Raw genomic sequence first — 12,855 nt, forward strand, 5'->3', positions numbered from 1 at the left:
TTACTCATTGGTGTGATAGTCTTTTTGACTTGACGGCAGCATCCTGTTAGTGGCGAATAGCATTCGTGTTGCTACTGCATTGTAGCAACTTGAAACAGTTAGCTTCACCAATTGCTCAAATTTTTGAGATGCCTTGCCCTTCCAAAGTAATCTGAGGTAGACAGGGCACTTTTCAGGGTCAAAAGTATTGGCCTTAAGCCCGTTCATGAGTTTGCGTTATATTCAGAGTGAAATAATCTGATCAGGGCTGCCATTATCCCACTGGATGCCTTTGATGCGCTCTATTTCAGCATCAAGCTTGCATATAGAGCAAATGGCTTGGGCCATTTTTACAAGGTTGCTGATAAGACCAATCTTATAGCGTGTGGAACTGTAAGAATCCCAACATGTATATTGACCAGTCAAAGTAGGCTTGCAATAGACTGTGGTAGAGAACTCCCTGGCAGATTTTTCAATTAGTATGTCAAGGAAGGGGAGCTCATTTGACTGCTCTATTTGAAAGGTGAATTTAAGGATGGAGCCCATAAGACATGTAAGGAAATTATTACATGCTGCTGCGGATTTAAATATACCAAACGTATCATCCACATATCGGAAATATGTGAGGGGTAGGAGGTTAGGTGTTGTTCTATCAAAGATGCTTTTCTCATGGAACCCAACAAAGATGTTTGAAAGAGCTAGGCCTAAAGGGGATCCTTTTAGATGGCAACACCTTCTATTGGGGCATCATCTATAATGATGTCATTAAAACTGAAGTCAACTGCACGATTTTCCGAGTTCATAAATTCAATAAATACTGATTTACATAATGGTGACGGGTCTAGATCGCCAGGATATAGTGCTGCAGTGCAAATATCTATGGCTTCCTTAAGTGAAACATTGTTGAATAGGCTAGCAATGTCAAATGAGCACATGGACACAGCATTGCTATTGATATGCAAGTCCTGTATGGCATTCACAAGTCCTTTGTGACCTTCGTGCACTGGAAACTACATATATTAATACACAGAGCTCTGTTCTTTGCACACAGAAAAAGTATGTACACACTGCGCCAGTTTCATTTAAACAAAATAAATGAAAGCCAGTGGCTGACTCATTCCGCAGTGCAATGCCTTGACCAATCAGGGTCAAGCTGCCTGGTTTAAATTTCAAACAATGCTTGGCAGTTAACCGCCAGTCACCATCAATTAGTACATTCTCCATGACAATGCTTCTACCAGTCAGAGTCCACTTGCCAACCAATCAGCACTCTCTTCTCATACTGTATAAATTGTTATTTTCCCCTTGTAATCTTGTGCAGTGTCCTGACCAGTGCAAGATGAAAAGCTTCAATCTGTCTTTTTTTCAGCAATATTCAAGTTCCGTACTATCAAATGAATATTTAGAATCCCTTTTGGAACTCTGTCAAGCTCACCTATTCCATAATAATGTGCAAAAGCTCTCCAAAGCAAGTATCAGGAAAACGAGTTGGAGCTGGAGTAGGCCATTCCACCCTTTGAGCTTCTCCACTTCAAGAAGCTCATTGCTAATCTTCTACCTCAAACCTACCTTCCCACACTGTCCCCATATACCTTAAATCCTGTTGTGCCCGACAATCTAGGAAGATCAGAAGTAGTTTTACTTTCCTGGGTTTTATCTTTTGTCAGTTATTAATAAGAAGAGAAAGTCCCAGTGTTGTCTCTGTTGCAGAAAAGCTGGGAGAGCTAGGGGATGTAATAATGAAGATGACAGTGAAATGCTGCCCAGTTGACAGGTAGAGCTGAGGTGAGGGGTTATCTATTCAACATGCACGACTAATTTAGCAGATTACATGTACTTTAGTCTGAAATTTAGGAAATGACCCCCAACTGCAAATAATTTACCTTTTCTGACTTTTTTATCAAATGGTTGCCTAACTATGCTACTTCTTCTATGTTTTAAACCAGAACCAGATCTTTCGAGGCAATGCTTAGGCAATCGGTGCAAGAGATTACAAAAAAAGGGTTTTGATTTAAATTGGCCAGACAATATAATCCTTAGTTTCCGTTCAGGAGATGAGGGGGCCAGCAGCAATACCAACTGGGGCTTGGGGTGAGGTCAAACATTTTGTAGAATGGAGAAAGGTTGTCGAAAGTCCCCCAATCTCCTTCAATCAATAACGCCTAGGATTCAATTTTCAAAGTTTGCAGGTCCTGAGAGCTGCTTGTGGAATGCATCTCTTCTGTATTGGCATTCTGAGTGGGCTTTGCAGTTAAAACTGCCGCAGAAAAGCTTATGCTGTGAGGCCATTGGGACCTTTATTCCTTTCCTTTATCAATAAGAGTGAACATGAGTTATTTTTAGGGCTCTTGGGGCTATAATCCACGCACTTGTGATATTTTTCTTACAACAGCTCCTTGCTGTTATGATGTATATTGCAAGTTGTTCAAAAGGCCTATTTGTCTTTTAATGGAATAGTCAAGCAATCACCTCCCACTTTCTCCCTTGTGGACCTGTGTCCTGTCACTGGCCATCTTTCATCTCTTAAACATGAAAAGAGGGAGTCGCTCTGTTAGTACTCCTAAAAATCATTGAGTTAATGTAAACCAGTGAATTGTTTTCACACCTCTTTGTTTGTTTTCTGCTGATTGCTTTGCATATTTTTGTTTAAGTGACTAGTGAAGTTCTTGTTGGCAATGGATGAAGTATTAAGTGGGAGATGGTTTCATGTTAATAGTCTTCAACTCAGGACTGGCTTGTATAGTGCTGCGCTGTGTCAATTCACTGCTCTTATACTTTCAAACTTCAAAGCTTTTCCAAGACAGAGCACGCCCATTGGTGTCACCAGTACTCTTTAATTAACTTATAAATTTACAGAAGATTAAAAAAGGTATTCAAGTTAAACATAACTTTTGAAAAACAAATACTAATAATGAGACTTGCTTTTATGCTATTGTCATGCCAAATTTATATTATAATAGGAACATAGGAAATAGAAGCAGGAGTAGGCTATTCGGCCCCTCAAGCTTGCTCCAACATTCAGCTAGATCATGGCTGATCTTCCACCTCAATCCCATTTTCTCTCAGGTGCCTCTTGATCTCCGTCTTGAATATACTCAATGACTAAGCCTCCACAGCCCTCTGGGGTGCAGAATTCCAGAGATTCACCACCCTGTGAGTGAAAAAAATCCTCGTCATCTCAGTCCTAGATGGTCTACTATTATTATGAGACTATGAGTTCACCACCCAGTCTCCTCAATCTCTTCTCATAGGACAATCCTGCCTTCCCAGGAATCAGTCCAGTGAATCTTTGTTGCACTTCCTCTAAGGCAAGCATATCCTCCCCTAGGTAAAGAGACCAAAACTGCGCTCAATACTCAAGGTGCAATCTAACTAAGGCTCTATACAATTGCAGCATGACATCTTTACTCAATTCCTCTTGCAAGAAAGGCCATCTTGCCTTCCTAATTGCTTGCTGCACCTGCATGTTAACTTTTAATGACTCATGAACAAGGACATCCAGACCCCTTTGTGAATCAACACTTCCCAATCTCTCATCATTTAATAAATATTCTGCATTTCTGTTTTTCTTACCAAAATGGATAACTTCATATTTTTTCTGAATAAATGTCCCTTGAAGCCTCTTTGCATCCTCCTCACAAATCACATTCCCACCTAGTTTTGTGTCGTCAGCAAAACTTGGAAATATTACAGTTGGCCCCCACATCCCAATCATTGATATAGATTGTGAATAGCTGGGGCCCAAGCACTGATCCTTGCAGTATCCCACTAGGCACTGCCTACCAACCTGAGAATGACCCATTTATTCCTACTGTCTGTTTGGTGTCCTTAAACAATTTTCAATCCATGCCAGTATATTACCCTCAATCCCATGTGCTCTAATTTTGTTTACTAACTTCTTGTGTGGGAACTTTATTAAAAGCTATCTGAAAATCCAAATACATCATATCCATTGGTTTCCCTTATCTATTCTGCTAGTTACATCCTCAAGAAACTCCAACAGGTTTGTCAAACATGATTTCCCTTTTATAAATCCATGTTGACTCCTATCATTATTTTCTAAACGTCCAGTTATCACAACTTTATAATAGATTCTAGCATTTTCCTCACTTCTGATGTCAGGTTAATAGGCCTGTGATTTCTCTGTTTTCTCTCTCCCTCCTTTCTTAAATAATGGGGTTACATTTGCTACCTTCCAATCTGAAGAACCATTCCAGAATCTATAGAATTTTGGAAGATGACCACGAATGCAGCGCTACCTCTATAGCCACCTTTTGTCAAGTAAAATCAAGGAGAACCCAATGATGTTTTATCAATACATTAAGACTAAGAGGATAACTAAGGAAAGAGTAGGGCCCATAAAAGACTGTAGGAGTGTGAAATATTGGATGTGATAAACATTGGGAGAGAGAAAGTATAAATGGGATTAGTAAGCTTGAGAGTGGGTAAATCACCAGGGCCGGATGAAATGTACCCCAGGCTGTTAACAGAAGCCAGGGAAGAAATAGTGGATGCTCTGACCATCATTTTCCAATCCTCCCTAGATTCAGGTGTGATGCTGGAGGATTAGAGGACTGCTAACGTTGTACTTTTGTTTAAAAATGGAACGAGGGATAAACCGAATAATTACAGGCCAGTCAGTCTAACCTTGTGGGCAAATTATTGGAATCAATTCTGAGAGACAGGATAAACTGTCACTTAGAAATGCATGGAGTAGCCAATGACAGTCAACATGAACCTGTTAAGGGAAGGTCGTGTCTGACAAACTTAATTGTATTTTTTGAGGAGTTAACAAGGAGAATTGATGAGGGTAGTGCAGTTGATGTAGTCTACATGGATTTTAACAAGGCTGTTCACATGGTCCCACATGGCAGACTGGTTAAAAAAAATAAAAGCCCATGGAATCCAGTGGAATGTAGCAAGCTGGATGCAAATATGCTCAGTGGCAGGAAAGAAAGGGTAATTGTCGATGGGCGGTTTTGTGACTGGAAGGCTGTTTCATTGGGGTTCTGCAGAGCTCAGTACTAGGTCCCCTAATTTTTTAGTATATATTAATAATTTTACATTAAGTGTAGGAGTCATGATCAAGAAGTTTGCAGACGACACAAAAATTGGCCATGTTGTTGATAGTAGGGAGGATTGCTGTAGGCTGCAGGAGGATATGAATAGACTGGTCAGTTGGGTAGAAGAGTGGCAAAAGGAATACACAATAAATGGGAGGATACTGACAGGTGTAGAGGAAATGAGGGTCCTTGGAGTGAGTGTCCACAGATCCCTGAAGGTCAGGTTGATAATGTGGTTAAGGAGGCATATGGAACACTTTCTTTTATTAGCCAGGGCATAGAATATAAGAGCAGGGAGGTTATGCTGGAACTATATAAAACACTAGTTAGATCACAACTTCAGCACTGTGTGCAGTTCTGGTTATCTCATTACAGAAAGGATGTAATTACACTACAGAGGGTACAGAGGAAATTTACGGGGATATTGCCAGGACTGGAAAATAGTGGCTATGAGGAAAGGTTGGAAAGGCTGGGGTTGTTCTTCTTGGAACAGAGGAGGCTAAGGGGAAATTTGATTGAGATGTACAAGGTTGCGAGACACCTGCATTGAGTGGATGGGAGGGAGCTACTTCCCTTAGCAAAGAGGTCATTGCTTAGGAGACATAGATTTAAAGTATATAGATTTAAATGGTAAAAAAATTAGAGGGGAGATGAGGATATATTTTTTCACCTCGAGGGTGGTAGGTGTCTGGAACTCTGGCCTGACTGAAAAGGTAGTAGAGGCAGAAACCCTCAACTCATTTAAAAGGTGTCTGGATATGAATCTAAAATCCTGTAACCTCCAGGACTTCCAGCAAGGACTGTGCTGGAAAATTGGATTAGGCTGGGTGGCTCGTTTGTCAGCCGGCACAGACACGATGGGCAGAGTGGCCTCCTTCTGTGCTGTAAAATTTTCTACATTTTCTAAATTTTCTAGAAATCTGAAAAGGAGGAATGTGTAGGGATGTGGGGAGAAGGTGGGTGGTGTCAGTACATGAATTAGTCCTTAGGAGAGCCAGCATACACACAATGGGCTGAATGGCTGTCTTCTGTGCTATAATGATGCTATGATTCCATGATTTTAACACTCTGGGATGTATATCATCAGGCCCTGGGGATTTATCAACTTTTACTCCCATTAATTTCTCCATTTTTTTTACTAATCCTAATTTTTTCACTACCTCAACCTCGCTCATCCCTTGGTTCTCTAGTATATCTGGGAGGTTTTTTTGTATCTTCCTCTGTGAAGACGGACACAAAATATTTGTTCAGTTTCTCTGCCATTTCATTATTCTCTAATATAAATTCTCCTGACTCTGTCTGTAATTGGCCCACATTTTTCTTTGTTAGTCTTTCTTTCTTACATGCCTATAGAAGCTTTTAAGGTCCTTTTTATGCTTCTCGCTAGTTTACTTTCATATTCTATTTTCCCTTTCTTTATCAGTTTCTTGGTCCTCCTTAGCTGAATTCTAAAATGCTCCCAATCCTCAGGCTTACTACTTTTTTGGCAATATTATAAGCTTCTTCTTTTTATCTAATACAATCTTTAAATTTTCTTGTTAGCCACGTTGGATTACCTTTTCTATTTCATTCGACTTTTGTGCCTCAGATGAATGTATATTTGTTGTAAACCATGTATTAATTCTTTAAATGCTAGCCTGTCTATTATCTTACCTTTTAATGTAGTTTCCCAATCTACCAAAGTCAACTTGCTCCTCATGCCTTCATGTTTTCCTTTGTTTAGATTTAAGAATCTAGTTTCAGATTGAACTACATCACTTTCAAATTCAATGTAAAATTCTATCATATTATGGTCACTGTTCCTCAAAGGCTCCGTTACAATGAGATTATTAATTAGCCCTTTCTTATTGTATCATACCAGATCTAAAATAGTCCGTTTCCTAGTTGGTTCCTCTAGAAAACCATCATGTATACATTACAGGAATTCATCTTCCACAACATTAGTGCTAGTTAAGTTTACCCAGTCTACGGGTAGATAGAAGACCCCACGATTACTATATCACCTTTGTTACACGCACCTCTAATTTCCTTATTTATACTGTGCCCTACATTACCACTACTGTTTGCTGGCCTATATACAACTCCCACCAATGTTTGCTGCCCTTTGTTGTTTTTTAGCTCCACTGAAACTGATTCTACATCTTGATCTTCCCATCTCAGATCCTTTCTCACTAATGCACTGATTTCATCCTACATTAAAAGTGCCACACCAACTCTTTTTCCTTTTTTCCCATCCTTCCTAAATGTTAGATCACTTGAATATTCATTTCCCAGTCTTGGCCACCTTGCAGCCATGGCTCCATAATGGCAATTAGGTCATACCCATTTACTTCTATTTGTGCTGTCAATTCATCTATCTGATTATGAATGCTGCATGCATTCAGATGGAGTGCCTTTAGTTTTGCCTTTTTGACTTTTTCCATATTTTGACCCTATTTGATGCTAACCTTCATTTCCACTGCCTTCAAAATTAGCTTACTATTTTCCTTCCTACCATCAGCTTTGTTTCCTTCCTTTCTGAATTCCCTCTCAGGTTCATAATGCTAATGTGAGCTCTCAAGGGGCACATTATTGTTCTGTCTATTTGCCATTCATAGGGCAAAGAAAAAGATCATTTCTCATTCCAAAGGCCTGAATTCCAAGACCAATGAATTCGATAATCACTGGACACCCGCTGTCAGAGACACACACCTTCTACAATAGCAGAGAGATGTATTTGCTCTACAAGATAAGAATGTGAGAAACTTGACGCTGTTTTTCCTGTGGTATACCTCTTTCAGACAATATTGCTACATTGGTACTGAATTTACTCATTATTTTTGACAGTTCTGCATCAAATCATGCCCATTCTTTGGCCAGATTGGTTGCAAATTGACTCTGATTGGCTGAGGTGATACCATGGAGAATGTGCCAGGGAACTACTGTCCCCCAGCGTGGGGAACAATTGTTCCTGGTGCATTCTCCATGGCAAACCCACTACACCAATCAGAGTCGATTTGGCAACCAATCAACACTACTTTGCTCATTCAGTATAAGTTGTTGCTCCCTTTGAAATTCGGCATTCTTGTGTCTTTTCTGACAAGGGCAAGACAAAAAGCTTCAACAGCACGTCTCTTTTTTCAGCAATACCAAGTTCTTTACTCCCAAGTGATCCAAGTTAGGCAAAAGCCATTTCTACCACTTTTCCACCAGATGTCTGGCATAGGCTGCTTTCAAAAAGCAGGTGATTCAGGTGGTTTTATTCCAGACATTGTTATGGTACTGTATTCTGGATCTAGATTCCCAGTGATCAGTGAGTTTTCTGGGCTAAAATTAGTGATCAGATTTTGAAAGTACTGATAGAGACTTACATTGTAACCTCTGGAATCTGAAAGTCAGTCTATAGTGTGCTGTCCAATCATTAACCTAGTGCCACCATAGGAACATAGGGGTAGGCTATTCAGCCTCTCAGGGCTGTTCCACCAACCAATTAGATCATGGCTCAACTCCATTTACCCAAGCTCCATATCCCTTAATAGACGAACCTAATTAAAATCTATTGATCCCAGTCTTGAAAACTCCAATTGACCCCATCCACAGTCTGCTGGGGAGGAGAATCTCAGATTTCTACTGCTCTTTGTGTGAAAAAGCACATCCTGATTTCAGTCCGAAATGACCTGCCTCTAAGTATAAGATCCCCTTGTTCCTGATTCCCCCACCAGAGGAAAGAGCATCTACCCAATCAAATTCTTTTAACATTTTAAAGTACCTCGACATGATCACCCTTCAATATTCTTTACTGAAGGGAATATCAGCTAAGTTCATGCAACAAATTCAATATGATAAAAACATTGTGCGAGGAAGCATTTCTTTGACCTTCTACTTTTGTTCTTCAAGTCATAAGTCTAAGTCTCCTTACTGCCTCACTAACTGGCGAAAACTATGGGCTGAATTTTCCCCCTGTCAGGGGGGTTGCGTGGGGTTGGGCGGGAGCAAGCGCGAACCCGATCGGGTGTGTGCCGCCATTTTACGTTTAGCATGACACACACCCGGAAGCTCTGTGCACTCCCTGTGCGGGCATGGGGGGGAATCCCCTGAGTCGGGGGCTGCGCTCTACCGTGCATGCGCACGAAAGAGCACAGAAATCTCCCTGAGGCACCTCTGTGCTTCAGGGAGATTAGTTTAAGTTATGAAAAATTGAATAAAGGAAAAAAAATTTTAAAGGCATGTCCCCTCACGTGAAACTGTCACATGAGCTGGGACATGTCCATTAATTGTTTTCAAAATTTTTTATTTAATTAATAAACCCTTCATGAAATCTCATCCTGCCCATGGATGAGGTTTTATGAAAAATGTGAAGGCTGCCTGGGCTCTTCGCCTGCCCACCAACATTAAGATTAGACGGGCAGCATTATTAACAACTTTAATTACTTTCTTAAAGGCTTTAATAGGCCTTTGACAGTTTGGCGGATGTGCAGCACATTGGCTGCGCGCCCGCTGAACTGACAATTTAAATGACGAGCAGTGACATTGAGACACCCGCCCGATGTCACCGCGCGTCAACTTACACATCGGCGAGCGGACCCCGCCCCCCGCTCGCCGACTGGAAAATTCTTCCTTATCTTTCATTGGTCTGGATTTTCACGATGACAGGGAGCCTCCCTATCATTGCAAAATTGGTGGAAGATGCTGAAAATTGCAAGTCTCATCCCCAGACATGGCACCAACCATTCTCATGGGGGTGAGAATGGGCCCAGGTCGGGATTTGAGCATGTGTTTTTTGAGGAGCAACTTCCCATATAAATTAGCAGCTTCCTCCACTCTTCTAATTTTGGTGACCCAGATGTGTGAAACATGATGTGCACAGGTTAGACCTGGAAGGAGCAGTTCTGAACTTTGTGGAGTCCTTTGGAGAGGTGGTTTACCAGTTTAGAGAGGTAGACTACCTCTTTGGATATGGTCCAGCGACAACTTTGGGGCAGGTCAGGCACCCCTTGGGATTGTTAAAAATAAGCACAAATGTGTATAAAAAGTGCATAAACTCATTAACTGTCAAGTTCATTGAAAATGTCAGAAGTGTCGAAATGAATTGTCAAAAGCAACTGTCATAAGTGTCAAAATAAACTGTCAAAGGCAACTGTCAAGCTGTCAAGGCATTTAAAACTCCTGCCCTTTAAATCTTTGAAAAAAAAATGTCTGGAATGTTTAAAAATATCATTGCTTGCTAGTTCACTCTGCCTGTTGACATAAGCCTGAGGGCTACCATTTACTGGATGAGTGTTGCATGAATGATTTCACAACCTTCCATTTCAAACTTTGATTCACAGCTCCAAGTTGTAATTTTTTCCTTCCACTTCAAAGAGTCTAAAACAACATTTGTTTTTATAAGGGATTAAGCACTCTAATTAAATGTTTGTTTTTATAAGAATATAATTGAAGGAATGTAAATGTAGTGAATGGGTTTTTATGAATGAGGGTGTTTTTTTTTAAAATTGGAGTCTGCAATAAACACTTAGGCCTGAATTTTCAGCTTGACGGGCAGGCATGATTGGTGGGCTCAGGAGTGGTCAGGAAACGGACCGCCGACCACGATCGGTCCCCGACTGTGATTTCACGCTGGCTGGCCAATTAACGGCCAGCCAGAGTGAAGCACTCGCTGAGAAGCTCTGCACTGCTGGGGGGTGGGGGCGGAAGGAGAGCGGGAGCTGATGTCAACCTGGGTGCAGGCGAGTGCTGACAGAGAGGCCCCTGAGGGCAGAGATCTGCCTCAGGGAGCTGAAGATCCGAAATCCAGAAAATAAAGTTTTTAAAATCAGGAAAAGAATGTCCAAGCATCACAATCAGGCGCCTGAACATATAGATTATAAAACTGCTGTCCACAGATTTCTATTTTTATTTTATTTAATAATGGAAACCTCATCCCGCCCTTGGTTGAATTTTCATGCAAAATGTAAAGGCCGCTGGCCGATTCACCTGTAAGGTTGGACGGACCATGTAAAATGACAGACACTTGCGCCATTACTGCGCTTAATTGCCCTCTTAACTGTCGGAGGGTGCGCTTCTGACTTTTGCATGCACCTGCTGACCAAAATATCGTGCAATCGCAGGATGACATTGGGATGCTGGCTTGATGTCTTCTTGCATGATTTCATGCCCAATCAGGTTGGGCGTGCCGCCCCCCCCCCCCCAATCAGCGTAAAATTCTGCCCTTAGAACTTTAGTTAATTTCAGCATAGGTCCTGAAGTCTGCTCATGGTGGATACTGGGTGAGTTGGCATGGTAGGTGTAAGGGGAAAAGGTGATGAGTGAGGGGAATGGGTTGTCATGAGTTGGCACTAAATTGGCATTTGGGCTATAAAGGGCCATGGGCGTGGGTAGAGGGGCATTGGCTAGCATGGAGGGTATGAGGACCCATGGTGGGGGGGACTAGATAAGGAGGCATAAGTTGCCATGGATGGTATGAGGGGCCTTGGGGGTGGGTAGAGGGACATTGGTTGGCATGGAGGGTATAAGGAATCATGGGAGTGAGTAGCAGGGAATAGGTTGGCATGGAATGTATGAGGATGAGGGTGGATGAGTAGAGGAGTATAGGTGACATGGAGGGAATGAGGGCAGTTGGGTAAGTAGAGGGCACAAGGTGCCTTGGGTTGGCATGGGTGGGCTGTGGGTAGCATTTGGGAGGGGATGAGGGGATGTGAAAGCTGAAAGCTGGAGGGCTGTTTTTTGTTCTTTGCTTTTTTTAAAACCTTGGTCAGAGGACAGAGATAGGCCTTCCCCCAAGCCCACCCCACACCTGGCAGCCTCTGCACTCGCTCTCAAGGTGATGGACCCGACCCCCAGGGAACCCCACCAGCCCAGAACGAAAATCCCAACTTCTGGGGCACTGTCTCCTGGATAGGGTTTGCAGAGTCAGGAAATCACCCATCTCTGAGCCACTTTCAAAACCTTTCACGATTTTGTAACCTCAAATGAATTCCCATAACCTTTCCCATTCCACTGAAAAAAGATCTTTCTTCACAACCATAACCTCCCATTCCTGGTTTAAAAAAAATATTTGCTGTACACTTGTGAAAGATTTAATATCCTTTCTATAATATGATGCTGAAAAGTGCACACAATATTCCAATTATGATTTAACGAACATCTTGTTTAAATTCAACACAACTACCTTGTTTGTACGTTCAATGTCCCCACGTACAAAAGCCAAAATCCTGTTTGCCCTTTTCTATAAGCTATTCCACTTGCTGCCACTTATTCACCAACTCTGCCCATCCACTTCTTCACTGGGTTGACCTGACAGGAAACACACTGCTGTATCCCACACAAACCACCCAATAAAAATTGCAATCATACATGTATTAAAAAGGACCCATCAATTTGGAATAGGTGTCCTTGCTGCCTGTTCAGTGGAGTAGGTGTAAGTAATGGCACATCCAGTCTTAGCGACTTCAGTATGGATAAGTAGTTTGGGCAATTTTAACTGCCTACCCTCCAATTGGGTAGGGAAAAAAATAGCCCCCACAGTGCTACTGTGAAAAAAATCACCCTATTTACTTCAATTATTCTGCAATCTGTAGCAATGTTTTTTTCCTCTCATAAATTCTAACTATTGGCAACAGTCTGACCTTGGCAATTGAGACTGCACATCCACCAGGCCAAATACTATCCACTCCAACTATAAATTATCCTACGGAGAATTTCTTGTGCTTGAGCTTGTCCAGACTGTGAAGTTGTGCTGTGGATTGGATTCCCATTGCCTATCAGCACTCAAAAGAAATGTGATATATAATATTCACCCCCAATCAGCTGCAAATCGACAAGAAAGTCAAGGGAA

This window comes from Carcharodon carcharias, chromosome 20 (genome assembly GCF_017639515.1).
Source record: "Carcharodon carcharias isolate sCarCar2 chromosome 20, sCarCar2.pri, whole genome shotgun sequence".
In the NCBI taxonomy this organism is placed as follows: Eukaryota; Metazoa; Chordata; class Chondrichthyes; order Lamniformes; family Lamnidae; genus Carcharodon; species Carcharodon carcharias.